This window comes from Henckelia pumila, chromosome 4, assembly GCF_033568475.1.
Source record: "Henckelia pumila isolate YLH828 chromosome 4, ASM3356847v2, whole genome shotgun sequence".
NCBI classification, from domain to species: Eukaryota; Viridiplantae; Streptophyta; class Magnoliopsida; order Lamiales; family Gesneriaceae; genus Henckelia; species Henckelia pumila.
Window position 1 is genome coordinate 30,256,764 of NC_133123.1, and position 19,883 is coordinate 30,276,646.

Here is a 19,883-nt window from a genome sequence, read left to right on the forward strand (position 1 = left end):
GGCGGTTTCGATTACTTTTAATTTTTAAACCGATTTAAACGAAAATTTACTCCATTAAATTTGATGGTTCGAGAAAATTAACGATACAGTACCTGATGTAATCAAATTTATTAAAGATAATCATTTGATATAATGATAATAATAATAATAATAATAATAATAATAATAATAATAACATTGTATTTTTTACTAAAATATTAATTCATGTAAGCTCAAACTATTTCGTTGAGTGATTTAACTGAGTGTTCTGATATCTCATTTCACAAAATAAATGAGATTATAGCAGTAACACTTTATTCTTCGTTAGATTAGTTTAAGTTCGTAAACTAATATATGTAGCGATTTTAACCATATCTACACATGACGATTTGAATGAAAATTCATTCTAAGTATATAGATGTCATACTTTTTGTTTTGGAAAATTTTATTTAATAAAAAAGATGTAAAATAATGTTTAGGAGACCTTTTTGGAATCACGTTAGTTCACCCCTATTTAGGGAGTGTTTGCAATCACTAAAAAAAATTGATTGTTAGCTTTTGGCTTAAAAAATCATTTTTGTATGTTTTCTTAAACCTAGATTGTGTGTTAGCTTATGCTTAACTTAATTGAAATCCAAAAGCTAGTCATGTGATGATTTTGATTCTCCAAAAATGATTCTAATAAGAAGGTCATTGTTAAAATTACTCTAATCACTTATTTATCAAACACTATCCAACTTTGATTTTTAGATTTTCAAATATGTTTTCAAACACTACCAACTTTTGATTTTTCTTAACTTTTTTATAATCTATAAATTAATCATTTTTACAAAAGTACAATCTATTGCAAACACTCCCTTAATTTTATCATGCCATAGTCGTTTCAAATAATATTATAATTAATTACAATATATTTATACAAAATAATACAAGGGTGAATTCCCCTTAAATCCCCAAACCCAAACTTAGTTTTGGGCTCAGTCCCTGCAGCAGCTATTCTTATTTCGTAGTCCCTGGTCCATCTAATTTGTGTGTTTAAACTCCCTAACCGAATGTTTTTACCAATTTGCCCTCCAAATCTTCAGATGTCAAACAACTTCCTTTCCTTCTTATTTATTATTTCTACTCATCTTTTTTTAAGCAATTTTATTTATCTTCTTCACTGCGTTTGCTCTCATTCCTCTCTCTTCGTTGCCATCTTTCTAGGACCTAACCAAAAAATCATCTGAAAAATCTCAAAGCACGGATTCGATGCTGCTCAACCCCGCGTCCTTCACTCTCCTTCCCCTTTCTCTTCTTCTTCACGATTAGTCTTGGCTCTACAAAAAAAAACCCATTAAAAAAATAACAAGAAGTTTATCAGTATATTAGAGAAGATGAATTTGAGTGACAAACAACCGAAATTTCTCATCTTCCTTGGCAGGTTCGATTCTTAAAATCAATTATTTTCCCTCTTTTGGTTTCCATTCTCCTTAATTTTCATTTGGTTTTCATTCTCCTTAATTTTCATTTGTTGTAAGTCCATGTCTCCATCACAAATGGGCAAAAAATGACCGAAGCCACTAACAATTGGAAATTATGGACAAAGACACGATTTTTAGTCACCTAAAATGACGAAGATTAAATGAAAAAGAGCGACGAACCTTAGAAAAATGGTAAGTTCTCATTGGAAGTATGTGATTGTTCAGACTTACGTTTCTTCAATTTTTTTTTTTTTTGTTATTCAATTTGTACTATTTCTATTTCTAACCTCAAGCCCCAAACCATGGAAGCCACTAAACAATGGAAATCATGGACAAAGATGTTATTTTTAGTGACCAGAAGTTACGAAGAAACAAAAAAAAAGAGCAATGAACTGATTCTTCTCGCAAAATGGTATATTCTTTCTCGCAAAATGGTATGTTCTTCTCTCCTTGACAAATGCAATTTTTAGATTTGAGTTTCTTCAATTGTGCATTTTTGTTCTTCAATTTTTAGTAATTCTTAGAATATTTGTGCTTGCTGCTAAAGAAAAAAAAAGAAAAAAAATAGTATACCGAGTTGTTTGGCTTCTCATAGTATGGGATATTTTATATTCAACAAGTCATTTGCATAATAGATTTAAGTGAATAAACTATAAAGTTTTTGTATCAATCCATGCAAATCAATTGTTTTAGAGGGGTTAAACACATATTGGATTGAATTGCATGGAGCAAAGCTTAAATACTGTAAGATACTTTCCTTTGAGTATTTCCTTTCATTGAAGGAAAAAAGAAGCATCATAAATATAAAAAAAAATGAAGAAAAAACAGGAAAAAGAGAAAAAAAAAAAGAAAAAAAAAGTAGAATGCTGCCCAAAAGATTTATTAGTTTCAATTCAGCTGCAAAATTTTATTTGTTACCTTGTTTGCTGCTACAAAATTCAAATGCAAAATTTTATTTGTTATTAAATTTTTCAGCTACTACAAATATATTGGTCATTGTAGTCCCTTAAATCCGTGCACTGGGTTGAATAATATTCTAAATGGTGTCTTACGTGAATATTGTGAAATGGTTAAATTTATCTAGTAGTAAGAGACCCTATAGCAAATTTCTTATTTTAAATATGTTTCTTCTTTAAACATAAATGGCTTGTGACTCTGAGAAATCCATGTGATTAAACATTGATGGGTTTTGATGAAACGCATAAACCTTTGTCTTAAATTAGTTATGATAGTTTGAGTACGATAATAGGACTGCCTAGTTAATTGCTAAACATATTTTCTTTGTTGCAATTACAATCTGGTGTATTTGCTAACCCCCAAGGACTACTATTGTTTTGTGTGTGGTTAATGACAGGTAGCTAAGGTCATCAGGAGACCAGAGATGATTCTTCTAGAGGCAGCAATACCTGAGTTGTGTCTATACCAGTATATATCTGCATTTCTTCTAGTATATCGGGGGGATCTCGGGTTATTTGGAAGTATATTTGTCTTGTTAAGTTATGTGTGAGATTGTTTTATCCTGTGAAGCATGTAAACGAGATTTATACTATTTTTATGTATTATAATCGTATTTACCATATTTTGGAATCATTTTAAGTTCAAAAGCAATAACGACTAAATTATCGATAAAAAATAGCTTATTTCAAGCACAAAAAAACCCAAGTCTAGTACAATTGGCATGCAATTGAGTACATAATGGAAAATTTTAAGCATATATTCGGAACGAATCATCGTGATCTTCTTTTAAACTCATATGTCTAATTAATGAATAAGAGTTGTGAAATAAAACTTCTTACCACAATTTTTATCTAAAAAACACAAGTCATTAGCAACAAAATTATATGTACAAAATAGCTTACTTCAAGCACAATAAAACCCAAGTTAAAGACAACAGGTATGAAATTGGGCACTTAATGCAAAATTTTATGATTTTTATTTCAAGCAAACATCGTGGTTATTTCAGCTACAAAATGATCTGAATCGGTACAAATTGTACTTAATTAGGTACAGAACACATGGGAACCGAGCATATAATTTTCGGTGAACATATTCTTCTTTTGAACTCTTTTAACTAATTAATGCATAAAACTTGGAAAGTAATTTCTTACCATTAGTTATATCTTTTATGAACAAAATACTATCAACTTACACAAAAAAAATTTATTTGAGGTACAAAATAATCTGAATTCGGTACAAATAATACTTAATTAGATACAAAACGCAGGGAACCAGACATATAATCTTAGAAAAACAACGTGTACCTATTTTGAAATACTATCAACTTACACAAAAAAAATTTTATTTGAGGTACAAAATTGAGTATATTTTTTAAAAAATACTATTACCTTAATAACTGACACAAAATTGCTTATTTCAGGTACAAAATAATATGTATTTGATATAAATAGTACTGAATTAGGTACAAATCGCAAGAAACCAGATAACAACGTACCCTTCATTTGAACTCTTGTATCTAACTAATACATAAGACTTAGAAGAAATAACATCTTAACATTATTTATATCTTTCAAGAACAAAACTTATCACTTTATTACTAGCACAATATAGCTTATTTTGGGTAGAAAATAATCTAAATTCGGTACTAATAGTACTTAATTAGGTACAAAACTCATAGAATCGAGTTTATAATCTTTGGAGAAGAATGTGCTCTATTGACTCCAATAGGTACCATATTTGTACTTGAACGTACCTGGTTTACTTACATATGTATCTTGTTTAACTATTTTTGTAGTAGCCCGGTTCCATTTTACAAGATTAGGTGATTTTAAATATGTTAGAAAATGACATATAATTTTAAAAGTGTCAAAACATGTTTAAGGATTCCTTATTTGGTTAAAATAAGTGGAAAATCAGATCCGGAACGTCCGAAAATGGTAGGGTAGGTCCCGGGGGTCCAAAACCAGTTCGTAAGCACCCGGAAACAGTTCGGAAGAAGCGGTTCGATCGGAGCTTCCGATCAGTTTGGAGCTTCCGATCCCCGTTCGGAGCTTCCAATCCCTGTCCAGTGCCAAGTGTCTTCGAGTATTGAACACGTAGCTGCAGGTGGAGATCGGAGCTTCCGATCCTACGATCGGAGCTTCCGATCGTGGCCTATAAATATGGGTTCTGAGGGACACAATTTCACACCAATCTCACATCTTTCCTCTCGTTTTAGGTATAGTCTAGGTGTTTTAGGTGGTTTCCAGCCTTCCTAGGCTTGGTCCGGAGGTTGGCGAGGCGCTCCAGGGTTGCTACAGAGTAGTGCCCAAGTTCTGGGGCAATCGTCATCAGGGGGCTGACGACGGATGCAGGTATAACTTTGACTCCTTATAGTAAATAGGGAGTATGCTATAGCGCAGTTAAGGCTTTTAGAATATTGTTATAATGCATGAGTATTTTGCATTGTAGTGCGGATTATAGGCTTGGACTTTAGAGCTGTTATAGCTTGCCTAGTAAAACTAAGGTACGTAAATATAGACTGAGATAGCCAATCTCACATCTTTCCTCTCATTTTAGGTGTAGTCTAGGTGTTTCACACCAATCTCACAAATCATGAACAGTAAATCATGCATATTATGACAGATAATAATGCAACACATAATTATGCAACAAATAAACATGAATATTCAGCTGGCTATCTCAGTCTGTACTTACGTACCTTAGTTCTACTAGGCAAGCTATACCAGCTCTAAAGTCCAAGCCTATAATCCGCACTACAATGCAAAATACTCATGCATTATAACAATATTCTAAAAGCCTTAACTGCGCTATAGCATACTCCCTATTTACTATAAGGAGTCAAAGCTATACCTGCGTCCGTCGTCAGCCCCCTGATGACGATTGCCCCAGAACTTGGGCACTACTCCGTAGCAACCCTGGAGCGCCTCGCCAACCTCCAGACCAAGCCTAGGAAGGCTGGAAACCACCTAAAACACCTATACTATACCTAAAACGAGAGGAAAGATATGAGATTGGTGTGAAATTGTGTCCCTCGGAACCCATATTTATAGGCCACGATCGGAAGCTCCGATCGTAGGATCGGAAGCTCCGATCTCCACCTGCAGCTACGTGTTCAATCCTCGAAGACACTTGGCACTGGACAGGGATTGGAAGCTCCGAACGGGGATCGGAAGCTCCGAACTAGTTCGGAAGCTCCGATCGAACCGCTTCTTCCGAACTGTTTTCGGGTGCTTACGAACTGGTTTTGGACCCCCGGGACTACACCTTCAGAATATGCATGATTTACTGTTCATGATTTGTATGCGGCATTTGCATACCGTGTTGAGTCTGTTATCCTTTTGAGATAACCAGTTGTTCTAGGGTCGCTCAGCCCTAGGGTTGTTGTTATTATACGATCGGGTACCGTGTGACACCTACTGGACCGACGGGGCAGCATGTACGTTTTTTACCCAGGACGGTGATAGTCCAAGATCGGGTTCAGTATGTGTGGCACCCACTGGATCTTCGGAGCAGCGTGCGCATACTGGAGGCGCCTATGAACTGAGCATGATTTTCCAGATATGATCCCAGTTATCCAGATCATTCATAGTTCATGTTGCATGCATCATATAGACCTGTATATTCAATACTTTACGTACTGGGCGTTGGCGCTCACGTCCCTGCTTTTATGTCGGACACCCCATTCGAAGGGGCAGGTTTTGCAGGTGGACCAGGAGCGAGATCAGTAGTTGATCGGTGACCAGGGCTTGGTAGCAAGGGTCATCAGAGGATTTCTAGATTAAGATTTTATTCGGTATATATATTCGATTTGGTTGTATCAAGATTTATTTATCTTGGAATTGTTTATCTTTAAGATTTTCCGCTGTTATTTCTCTGATTATGTTTAATTAAGTTAAATGCATGCTTAAGTTCTGATTAGTAGGTGATCACGGCGCGGGTCACTACAATTTTGTTATGTACTTTATCAATTGACATTAGTGTATTTTTTTTGTGTAAATACTCAAGTTGGAGAAATATGTGTTATATTCACCTCGTTATGTACTTTATTTTAATACTATTGTACCTTATTTACTTGAAAATGTACCATCATGAAGTGATTAATTAAATCTTTAGATTATACTTGACAATTGATATAAGTGAAACTTTTTTGAGTAGTTATTATATGGTATTGGGAGAAATTTTCAGCTGCCCAACCAATGATTCTCAACTCGTCTCCGACAACTAAAACCTGGTACCGTGTTTTAGTTATGCGAAAAATCAAAAACAAAAACAGGTAAGGTACCGTGTTTTAGTTAATAATTCAATATTTAAAATAACTATCACATTCACGTTCGGTGGATACAACAATCTTCCCACCGAATACTCAAAATCAGTAAGGTACATATCGAGAACATCATCCGATAAATTAGTACCAACTTAAGGTACATAATTTAGTAAATCTGGTACATTAAATTTAAAATAAGGTATATATAAGACTCAATCAAGCACAATTAGATCCAAATTGAGTATTCAGTTGAACGATTGTGGTTGACATCGAACATGAACTTGATTGGGTACACACAATGTGGGGACCCGGGTTGCTAATCTCATCTTAGGGCAATAAATGATTAATTAACAATTAATCAAACAATACATGAATAATAAACCAAGAGCTAAATTTTATTTTTTTTTAAAGAAGGCCCCTCGCTCGATCGGGTAAATGTTACCGATCGAGCGAGCATAAAATTACAGCTCTCGGGTCTGAATCCATTTTGGCCTCGCTCGATCGGTGGAATTTACCCGATCGAGCGAGCCCAAAAGCTCAGTACTCTGTTTTTGCAAACACAGGCCGCGCTCGATCCGTGGACTTTACCCGATCGAGCGGGCACTCTGTCCAGGAAAAAAAATGCAACTTTGCTGTACACTTTAATTTCAAATCTCATACAAACTTCATATAACTTCTCAACTTTATGCTAAATGATTTACATCCATTCAAACTAATAGCAAGTGATCTAGAATACATGAACTATCAAGTATAAATCAATACTTGACAAAAACAACATATACAAATGATTCTTGCTTTCTAACATGTTTACCAAATCTTAAATACATGTCATCTACTTAAAACCCGAATCACCACATGCTATCTCTCTTCTCAAGCTATCCAAGCCAACTCTAGCTTGATCATGCCCCAACCTGATGCAATGCACACATACAAACAAAGCAACAGCCGGATAACTCCGGTGAGAATAAATCTCAATATGAACAACATGTATATACATCAAATAAACATATGATAGTATATTTGTTCATCTCAATAACAAACATATAAACTCATTCAAATCTTGAATGTCATAACATAACATGCTAGCATTTATAAACACATATTCTAAACCATAGAAATCTCTAGGTTAATGCATAAATGCAATGCATGTGCCAAGGAATAGGCTATCAAATCTGATATCAATAAGCTTAGTTCTTGGGATCCCGGGGAATAAAATCTTTAACTAACCACCGACTTTCCCAATCGAGGTGGTGTTAAATATCTCAATTCCCCTGACTTTGGTACAACTATAGTGAGTCATCTAGCTCTGGATATAAATCTATATTCCGTGTCATGAGTCATCTGACTCTGGAAGTAAATCTACATTCCATGCCACTCACTACAGTTCTCCAAACGTCATCTGCACTCTAGGCCATTCTGCCCTCTGTGCTATTCAGGCTGGAGTTCAAGATGAATGCAACATGTTCTGTATGAATTAAATGCTATAAAACACCTTGAACACATCAATCATATAATCATATGAGCATATAATCAAAACGATACCGACAAATCTGTAAGTATCACATGTAATACATAAAACATGTTCAATACAGAAAATACTATAAATCAAATCAGACAAGTAAACATTTACATAAATATTCTGGGACTTCAAGAAAATAGCTATCTTGAATAATCTATCCCATTTATGTAAACGTAAACCATAACATATATGAAAACATGCATGTATGTGATTTTAGGCAACTCGATAATCAGAAACAATATCGAGTTATTCTGCCCATCTTATTAATGTCTATTCATACCTGTATTCTGAATAACATATCTGACACTCTTGCACCTCTTGATCAACTACAAGCTGCCCAAATCTGTCATCAAATTCTGCTCATTTCAATCTTTGCTACTTGAAGGTATTTTTGATTCAATTTCAAACACTTCAAGTCATTCGAACTCGAACACGTCGATTCAACTTCGATAATCTTCAATTCAAATCTGAAATAGATTATAACATATCTAAACATCAATGTCCAATCTGAATCGATGTTTCTTGAAAGCTTATACAGTTCAAATCTTGCTAATACAATCGAAATTCAAACCGACGTCGCAACTATTCGAGTCCGATAAATCTTTCGATTCAAATATCATTATATCTTCATTCTCGACATAATCACATATTCAATTCATCCACAATAACTTGAAGATCTGCTCTAGACATTGAGAATGCATAACAATTCAAAATCTTGAACCGGCGGCGTAACGATACGATTTCGGTCTTTCCAACAGCATAACAACAATCTTACTAATCATCTCAACTCAAAAGCAACACCAATTCATCAACATAATTTCGAAATCATCAGCCCTAAAAATTCAGAATTATGAAAAATCTTTCAAAAATAGAAAACATGTTCAAACGACGATCTTTTCTCGATCCATCTTAGATATGCTATCGTCATATATGCTAGAACATGTTTATACAATCAAATCTTAATTCTAACAACAACTTAAAATTCAAACATGGTATAACTTCATAAAACTTACGTCAAAACGTAGCACTCGGAGCTGTGATCGCAAATATATGTTCAATCGGAAATTCTACCGGGCAGATCAAAAGATATCAGAGTTTGAAATCTCAAAATTGGCTTGGAACCCTTTTATCTTCCTCTCTCGGTTTTCTTGCTGGGTTTCTGATCACTTTCATGTCTTTACACGTTTTCAATATCAAGTTGCAAGGAGAATTGCATTTTGGTCCCTGAACTTTGGCATAATTGCAAATTAGTCCCCGAACAAGCGATTTAATTCAATTTCAATCCTGAATAATTTAAGAATAATAGAATTTAATTCTAAACTCTAAATAGTCTCAAATTAAATATTCTTGGATTAAAATTAAATCATTTCGGACCTTATCGCATTTTAGTCCTTGAACTATTCAATATTTGCAAATTGGCCCTTGCTCGGATTTCATCCTCAAATTCAATCCTTGATATTTATAATCTTGGAATTCACATCTTAAATTACATAAATATCAATTGCAAATATTTTTAATCTTTTAATTTAAAAATTCCGGATATTAAAATCTTAAAATCCGAAAATCCTCAAATTAAATATTTTTGACCCGAAATTGAAATCTCTAATTTCCATAAATTCTTAAATTCATCTTTTCACTCTTATTCGGAATTTAAATCTTAAATCCCGGCATTAAGCACTTAATATTTTCGGGCCTTACAATTCCTCCCCTCTAAGGAATGATTTCGTCCTCGAAATCGCATTCGATTTGACTGCTGATTCACGTAAACTGTATAGCTGACTGAAATAATACTAACTCCAATTCTGAGCTTTCAATATCTATTCTGATATCTTCTCTTCTATCGTATCTTAATCTTCTTTCTAATTGCTTCTGCAAAACATATAATCACTGAGTCAACTTATATCTAAGTTGCTCTTTCTCGTGATCTAATTCTACATCAGTTAGTTTGTCTTGCTTACAAGCTTATAGACTTCTGTTATATCTGACTTGAATGCACATACATATTCTAGCTGATATTCTTCAGCCAATTCATATGGATAACAATTCATCTATCTGACAATTCACGATTGAGTATTAATCAACTAGCTAGATCAAATACTCATAGCTTCTAAAATCTATTTCTGAACCTAATGATTCTTGGGAAAATTTTCTTTTTTTCTGATCATTCTGTTCAGGCTTCACATTTCTATCTGTTACTCATTTGCTCATTATGTCTATGCTGTTTTGTTCTTATTCTGTTCAAAGCCATCTTCACATTCGCTATCATTTCGTGACTCATAGCTGGTCTGATAACTGATATTTCTGTAAGATTGTTTCAATATAAATACAATTCTATGTTTCTGATCAATCAATCATCAAAATATTGTCTTTATATCTATCAAATAGCTGTCACAGGAATCATAGTAATCACGTGGCAAATAATCAAGCAACTAGTACCGAGTCTAGTACTATAGTTCTGAGCATATCCTTGGAAATTTGGATAATCACATCTGATAGTCCACTAATCAGAGGATGGTATAATGAAATCTCATACAACCAAACACTCAGAACATCTGACAATCAATGCCACAATCTAAAAAACAAATCTAAAGTCTCTATCTCGACAATAGATTTCAATAATTCCTGTAATCTGATCATCTTGCTAAATGCATAACCAATATCTTTTTATGTTTGTATCATATCTAATACAACATATTCATGAATCTGTCGAAATCTACTACACTCTAAATTGCAAAATCATGACGATTCAAGTAGATTCGAACCAAAGTCGTTCAAAAAGTTGATCTGATTTCAACTCTTATGTAACTAATCTGTTACAGAAACCACTTGAGTTATTTTATTCTACTTCTTTTACTGGAATTGTAGTATTGGTAATGGTAATTCTGTCGTATCTGCTTTCATTTTTTTCACCAATACTGATTTCCAGGTGATGACTACATGTAAGTCATACATGTTTAGACAACTGAATGAATATTCAATCTGTTTTCATATGCCTCTTTCAGAATCTGATATTCCATATCTAGAATATCTGGCATAATCAAACGATTATTCACCACAAACATTCATTTGTTCTGCTCTGCTGTCTTATCTCTTATCTTAATCTAGCGTTCTCAGTCAATATTCTATTGCTTGATCTTAGATCAATGTTGCTTTTATCTTTCCAAACCAATCCAGTTTATCTTGGATTGCAACAATTCTGATCGTTTAAGTATCTGTCAAGCATAAACATTTAACAAGTACAGATCTGTACCCAATAAATCCAGCAATTAGCTAAAACCCAGAAATCTTGCTAGTATTCTGAATCTGAATTTCTATCAGTTACGAGCCACATACTTCAAGATACGCTGAATAAATACATCAAATAATCAAAATTCTCAAATCTCAGCTCAAAGGAACTTTCTCAAATCAAGATCATCCAAAATTACATATTCTGAATGATAAAATCTGCTAAGTGATACCATATCACTTGCATATCAAAACTTAAAGCGAGTAAATCAAATCAGACTCTAGCAAAGGAATAAGAGTCAATCAAAATCGATCGAGGTCGAATACAAAAACCTCAGAATCGATAGCAAGAAATTCAAGAATCATGATTTCTATGATGTAATAGCTTCAGCAAAATTGAAGAAAAAGCTCAACTGTAACTGATTTTTCTTATTCTCTATTGATATGAGTTCATTTATTAATTCTTAATTCTCAGCTGAAAATAGTCGAATATACTCTTTCTGACTTAACTTATTGTCATAGAATTAATCATCATTTTGGTACTACATAACTCTTTTCTACGAAATCTGCTAGCTGTTTCTGAAGTTCTTCATTTCAAGTAATGCTCTTCTATACGAGTTGCCATAATACTTTCGTACTAGACACCACTCTATATAGACCTGCATTTATGTCGTAGAAAGGTCAAAATATGTCATTGAACTATTTCTGTACAGTCTAACCATTGACATTGCTGTCAATTCTTGGTTAATTCTGTACTAGTTCAATATATCAACTAGACTTCTACTGACATTCTTCCACAGTCATCGTGATATAAACAGTACCGATATAATAGAAATTTATTTCTGCAACTCATATCAAATAGATCTCTACTCATTGCTATTGCTGATCTAACGTACTCACTGCACATAATCAATCAATTCTTATCTGATACTCAGTTATTGCATTAATATCTATAATGCATATTCAATCTTATTTCCCCAAGTCTGCATTTCATCTTCTCTGTCTAATCATTCAAATGCATTTCTTCTACTCAAAGGCAAAAATCTCAGCAAATACATTGAATAAAGGCTCATCAGATACGAATTATAGCATAATAAATCACTAATCTATGACTGTATGCTATGAAATCGTTAACTAGAATTAACTCACTTACCTGTAATATTCTTATCTGATACAACTTGAGCCTTCTTTTCTGTACTTACTTATTGCCTAAAGTTTCAGCTGGGGGAAGTATGCTTATATGTCTTCATCTGCTGGCATTTAGGCTGAATCAATCTTTGCTGTTGTTGTTGTAACATCCGGTATTTAAAATACGTAAATTCGCATGCATAATTAGGGAAATTATTTATTTATATTTTAGATTTATGGGTTAAATAAATTATGTGAATTATTTGTGCATGTTTTAAATTTAATTTTAAGTGTTTAACCCATAAATAGTAATTTTAAGTGATTTATGAAAGTTTGATTATTTTAGCGCGTAGACGGGACCGTGGACGGTCGAGATGACAACTTTCTACCTAAATTATTTTATGAGTCTTTTATGAGCCCAAAAATATTATTTTGAGTTATATTTCCCCAAAATATTTAGTATTTAATTTTATTTAAGGACCCGTTTTTATCCAAATTAAGCCAAAATAATGACTTTTATGTATCTTTAAAAATTCCCTAAATTGTATTTTCGGGATTTTGAGCTAAATTATCTTATGTATATTTAATTAGGGGTTTTTAAGTTTTATATTTTATATATATAACATTCATTAATTGTTTTAATTATATTACACATTATAAATCCTAAATTACAACCCTAAACTACCCAAACCCCACGCCTCCAAGCTCCCAGCCGCCACCCCAACTATTCATCATCTTCTCCAGTTGATCTTCAGCCCTAAAACTCCATAGTAGATCGGTTTTCAAGGTCCCAAGCAAGCCAAAGTCGTCCCGTCGTCCCGAAGTCCGTCCTACACGTGTTAAATCCATATCTACGGTGAAAGGCATGATTCTTTCTCACTTTTTCGATCCATATTAGTGTAATATCATGTGTGTGTGTGAGTGCTTTGTTTCATATCAAGAAAGTTCAAAAAACATCACAGTTTCCTATCTATGCATCTTGTTCTTGAAGGTTTGCATCATGACTCACGTTTTTCATGTCCATGGCTAGGTGGGCTGCTGGTCCATGGTTAGAGGGGTCCCTTGGGGTCCCTAGGGTCGAGTGGTAGGGTCAGACATGGGCTGGAATGGGCTAGGATTGGTCTGGTTCGAACTGAACCATGGCTGCCCGTTTTTCTGCACAGATTAGGGTTCATGGAAGGCTGCTTCGTGTTCAGTGGTTAGGATGCATGGGGTCGGGCTAGGTGCATTGTTCGAACCACCCAGACGTGGGTGACGTCTGGGTGGCGGTGCTCCGGCCAAGGGTGGCCGGAGTTGGCCGGCAGCAGCCTCACGGCCACAGGGCTGCAAAACGAAGGGCGTCGGGTTGGGGGTTTTGGAGTGGGTTCCGGGTTGGGTCAGGGCCTGGGTCGGGTCTGGTGAGTAGTGGGTCGGGTCAGGTAGGTCCGGGTCTGGGCTAGGTGGGCCGGGCTCGAGTATTTTTATTTTTTAGATATTATTTAAGTTGGAGTGGTTAATGGGCCTAATTAAATCACAAAAAATTTTAATTGGGCTCCATTAAATTTATTTTGGGGGAATTTAATGTTATTGGGCTTAATTAAATTTAATTAATTGAGTCCAATAATTTTATGGGCTTGGGGGCCCATTGGGCCGGGATATGGCCTTAATGGGCCAAAGTAAGGTTGATGGGCTTGGTCCAGTGTTAATGGGCTTGGTCCAATGTTAATGGGCTTGGTCCAGTGTTAATGGGCTTGGTCCAACGTTAATGGGCTTGGTCTAATTGTTGTTGGGCTTGGTCAAACAGTTAGTGGACTGAGAAAATAGTAAATGTGCTTGAGTGTTAGTGCCAGCAGTCCAGTGCAACCATGAGAAAGTGCATGTGTCCTGAATATATATTTAATTTATTTTTATGCATGAAAGTATTTTAGTATTATATGTTAGTAAGAAATTTAATTAAATATATATGAAGGACACACAGTTTATTAAGTACATGCATTCATGAAAATTAATTTTTATGCCATGATTTAAGATTGAGCAAAATAAATATTTTATGTTGGAAGTTGAAGTAGTGTGACAGTTTAAGGGGGAGCAAGTCCCCAAGTTTAAGGGCAGTTTACTGCCAGTTTAAGGGTGATTCGTCACCAGCCTCGTACGATGGTTTTAAGGGCTGATCAGTCGTCATGTATGTCAGTTTTAAGGTTACACTACGGATACAACCATGCTATATTAGAAAATTAAATGCTCAACAAGATTTAAGTATGTATTATGTGTGATTGTATGTAAGATCAGATTTAAGTATGTTGTAAGATTCATAATTTGAAGCATGCTCATTCATGTATATGTTATGTATTATGTATGAAATGTTTTAAGTATTTTCAAAACCTTGTTATTTAGCATGTTGGGCCCTAGGCTCACTACACTTATATGGTGCAGGTGAGAGCGTAGAGGACATAATAGTTCCCACTGGAGGCGAGGACGTATGAGCAGACAGGCAGTGACCCCCGTGGCCGTGTCTGAGTCGTGCTATGATCGTAGATGTTTTATTTATTTTATCATGAATATTTTATACATTTTATTTCATTGTCTATTCTGTTTATTATATTATTAGGTTCGGTGGTTGGCATTAATATTCATTTAACTAGTTTATTTCAGGTGTTGCATTTAATTAAGTTAGTCATGGAATATTTTAAACATGATATTTGTTTATTATTGTTCAGTGGTCTGTATACGATTGTTTTATTTAATTATTACAGTGCATGACTCAGACTGTTAGTTTAGGTTTCATGTTGATCATTTAATTAGGTTAGTATTTATTTAATTAGTTTATTTAATGATGCATGTTAATTGAGCTAGTATTTTCCTTAAAGCCATTTTATTGATGTGCATATATGTATGGGCATATATGTGCATTTCTCTTACTCAGTAGATATTCAGTAGTATAAAAAAAAAAATAATTTCCGCACATGTTTATTTCAAAAGAGTCGGGTCGTTTCATTTGGTATCAGAACACGGTCCTTGGAGGGGTCATCACTGCTGTGCGAGCTCAGAAATCCACGCCAACGGTCTGTAAGTTTTAATTATTTTTAATTTGCTTTAGTAGTAGCATGTGTAAGACCTAAGAGTTTATGTTAGCAAAAAAATTTTTTTTAAAAAAAAAAAAATACTTAGTTATGCATGGCGATTTACGTAAGAAAAATTAGGGTGGTGCAGAATGCCTCCGAGACCGGTGAACAGACGTGATAATCCTCCACCACCTCCACCTCCACCACCACTTACAGCATTGGAGCAGGCCAATGCTAACATGATGGCAGGGATCACTGCTCTGCTACAGCAGCAAGCCGCACGTCCTAGGCTTTCTCATGATGAGGACGTGGCTGAAAGGTTTCAGAAGAAGGGACCCAAGGAGTTCACAGGTACTACGGATCCGCTCATAGCAGAGGGTTGGATTCGATCCTTGGAGACGATCTTCGATTACATGGGGATCACTGATACAGACAGGGTCAGATGCGCAGTGTACATGATGAGAGGTGATGCAGCTTCATGGTGGGAAGGCGCTGTCAGGGGCGTTAACCTACCTACTCTGAATTGGATTGAGTTCAGACGTATGTTCTTCGCCAAGTATTTCACTGAGGATGTGCGTAGCCGCATGATCCGTGAGTTCATGAGTCTTCGTCAGGGGGACAGATCTGTTGTGGAGTACATCACATTGTTTGAGAGAGGTTGCCGTTTTGTACCTCTTATTGCGGGGAGTGCTCCAGAGAAGCTTCGACAGTTTGTGGATGGATTACGGGCTGACATCAAGCATGATGTACATATGTTGGATGTCGCTACCTATGAGGCGGCAGTCAGCAGGGCGTTGCGTTCAGAGGAGGGCAGGAAAGACATCATTCGGGAACAGCACAGTAAGAGGCAGTTTCAGCCGAGTTATCAGCAACCATCTTCGCAGCCTCCTGCGAAGAAGCAGTTTAATGGGCCGTCTCAGGGCCCGAACCACCAGAGACCACATCAGCAGGGACAACAGTATTCGGGCGGGGCCTTTACTCTTGGAAGATATCCCTCTTGTCCTAAGTGCCAGAAGATGCACGCAGGGCCATGTCTCTTAGGAGCAGGAGTCTGTTTTCACTGCAAAGATCCAGGGCACAAGATGTCCGATTGCCCAAAGAAGAAGAATAATACTGCAGGGAGAGTGTTCTTGTTGCAGGCGGGAGAAGCTGAACTAGATACCCCCTTGCTTACCGGTACGCCTCATCCCTAGTGTTTTATGATTTATTTATTTTGGATTATCAGAGTGCGCAGCGGAAGCATGAGTTTTTGGATATTAACACTTGGGAATTAGTTAGGTGTTTGTGGATTGGATCAATTGGGTGGTAGAGACTCCGTTTTAGGGTTTGAACAGCCTAATTTCGAGGACGAAATTCAAATTAAGGGGGGGAGAATTGTAACACCCGGTATTTAAAATACGTAAATTCGCATGCATAATTAGGGAAATTATTTATTTATATTTTAGATTTATGGGTTAAATAAATTATGTGAATTATTTGTGCATGTTTTAAATTTAATTTTAAGTGTTTAACCCATAAATAGTAATTTTAAGTGATTTATGAAAGTTTGATTATTTTAGCGCGTAGACGGGACCGTGGACGGACGAGATGACAACTTTCTACCTAAATTATTTTATGAGTCTTTTATGAGCCCAAAAATATTATTTTGAGTTATATTTCCCCAAAATATTTAGTATTTAATTTTATTTAATTATAGGACCCGTTTTTATCCAAATTAAGCCAAAATAATGACTTTTATGTATCTTTAAAAATTCCCTAAATTGTATTTTCGGGATTTTGAGCTAAATTATCTTATGTATATTTAATTAGGGGTTTTTAAGTTTTATATTTTATATATATAACATTCATTAATTGTTTTAATTATATTACACATTATAAATCCTAAATTACAACCCTAAACTACCCAAACCCCACGCCTCCAAGCTCCCAGCCGCCACCCCAACTATTCATCATCTTATCCAGTTGATCTTCCGCCCTAAAACTCCATAGTAGATCGGTTTTCAAGGTCCCAAGCAAGCCAAAGTCGTCCCGTCGTCCCGAAGTCCGTCCTACACGTGTTAAATCCATATCTACGGTGAAAGGCATGATTCTTTCTCACTTTTTCGATCCATATTAGTGTAATATCATGTGTGTGTGTGAGTGCTTTGTTTCATATCAAGAAAGTTCAAAAAACATCACAGTTTCCTATCTATGCATCTTGTTCTTGAAGGTTTGCATCATGACTCACGTTTTTCATGTCCATGGCTAGGTGGGCTGCTGGTCCATGGTTAGAGGGGTCCCTTGGGGTCCCTAGGGTTGAGTGGTAGGGTCAAACATGGGCTGGAATGGGCTAGGATTGGTCTGGTTCGAACTGAACCATGGCTGCCCGTTTTTCTGCACAGATTAGGGTTCATGGAAGGCTGCTTCGTGTTCAGTGGTTAGGATGCATGGGGTCGGGCTAGGTTCATTGTTCGAACTACCCAGACGTGGGTGACGTCTGGGTGGCGGTGCTCCGGCCAAGGGTGGCCGGAGTTGGCCGGCAGCAGCCATGGAATGGCTGCTGCTCACGGCCACAAGGCTGCAAAACGAAGGGCGTCGGGTTGGGGGTTTTGGAGTGGGTTCCGGGTTGGGTCAGGGCCTGGGTCGGGTCTGGTGAGTAGTGGGTCGGGTCAGGTAGGTCCGGGTCTGGGCTAGGTGGGCCGGGCTCGAGTATTTTTATTTTTTAGATATTATTTAAGTTGGAGTGGTTAATGGGCCTAATTAAATCCCAAAAAAATTTAATTGGGCTCCATTAAATTTATTTTGGGGGAATTTAAAATTATTGGGCTTAATTAAATTTAATTAATTGAGTCCAATAATTTTATGGGCTTGGGGGCCCATTGGGCCGGGATATGGCCTTAATGGGCCAAAGTAAGGTTGATGGGCTTGGTCCAGTGTTAATGGGCTTGGTCTAATTGTTGTTGGGCTTGGTCAAACAGTTAGTGGACTGAGAAAATAGTAAATGAGCTTGAGTGTTAGTGCCAGCAGTCCAGTGCAACCATGAGAAAGTGCATGTGTCCTGAATATATATTTAATTTATTTTTATGCATGAAAGTATTTTAGTATTATATGTTAGTAAGAAATTTAATTAAATATATATGAAGGACACACAGTTTATTAAGTACATGCATTCATGAAAATTAATTTTTATGCCATGATTTAAGATTGAGCAAAATAAATATTTTATGTTGGAAGTTGAAGTAGTGTGACAGTTTAAGGGGGAGCAAGTCCCAAGTTTAAGGGCAGTTTACTGCCAGTTTAAGGGTGATTCGTCACCAGCCTCATACGATGGTTTTAAGGGCTGATCAGTCGTCATGTATGTCAGTTTTAAGGTTACACTACGGATACAACCATGCTATATTAGAAAATTAAATGCTCAACAAGATTTAAGTATGTATTATGTGTGATTGTATGTAAGATCAGATTTAAGTATGTTGTAAGATTCATAATTTGAAGCATGCTCATTCATGTATATGTTATGTATTATGTATGAAATGTTTTAAGTATTTTCAAAACCTTGTTATTTAGCATGTTGGGCCCTAGGCTCACTACACTTATATGGTGCAGGTGAGAGCGTAGAGGACATAGTAGTTCCCACTGGAGGCGAGGACGTATGAGCAGACAGGCAGTGACCCCCGTGGCCGTGTCTGAGTCGTGCTATGATCGTAGATGTTTTATTTATTTTATCATGAATATTTTATACATTTTATTTCATTGTCTATTCTGTTTATTATATTATTAGGTTCGGTGGTTGGCATTAATATTCATTTAACTAGTTTATTTCAGGTGTTGCATTTAATTAAGTTAGTCATGGAATATTTTAAACATGATATTTGTTTATTATTGTTCAGTGGTCTGTATACGATTGTTTTATTTAATTATTACAGTGCATGACTCAGACTGTTAGTTTAGGTTTCATGTTGATCATTTAATTAGGTTAGTATTTATTTAATTAGTTTATTTAATGATGCATGTTAATTGAGCTAGTATTTTCCTTAAAGCCATTTTATTGATGTGCATATATGTATGGGCATATATGTGCATTTCTCTTACTCAGTAGATATTCAGTAGTATAAAAAAAAAAAAAATTTCCGCACATGTTTATTTCAAAAGAGTCGGGTCGTTTCAGTTGTCACTATCTCTTGCTTCATAGCTATACTGCTATGAAAGTTATAGCGGAGGTGATGATCATAGTTTTTCACAATTACAGAGGCGTAAATCAAAATTCAACTCTGCCTCGTACTACCGATTCACGATTTTGTTCTTCTATTACTGGCTTGAAATCA

General features: G+C 35.6%; 1 long non-coding RNA gene across 2 annotated transcripts; it reads left to right on the forward strand.

Annotated features, from left to right (window-relative positions):
- Positions 1–1,158: 1,158 nt before the first annotated feature.
- On the forward strand, positions 1,159–3,012 carry LOC140867446 (uncharacterized). 2 transcript variants are annotated; one of them, XR_012145148.1, is made up of 4 exons: positions 1,159–1,402; positions 1,500–1,634; positions 1,736–1,876; positions 2,797–3,012. It is a non-coding gene; the product is annotated as an uncharacterized lncRNA (long non-coding RNA). The 2 variants fall into 2 exon arrangements; XR_012145147.1 differs by having other exon boundaries at positions 1,159–1,634.
- Positions 3,013–19,883: the final 16,871 nt, after the last annotated feature.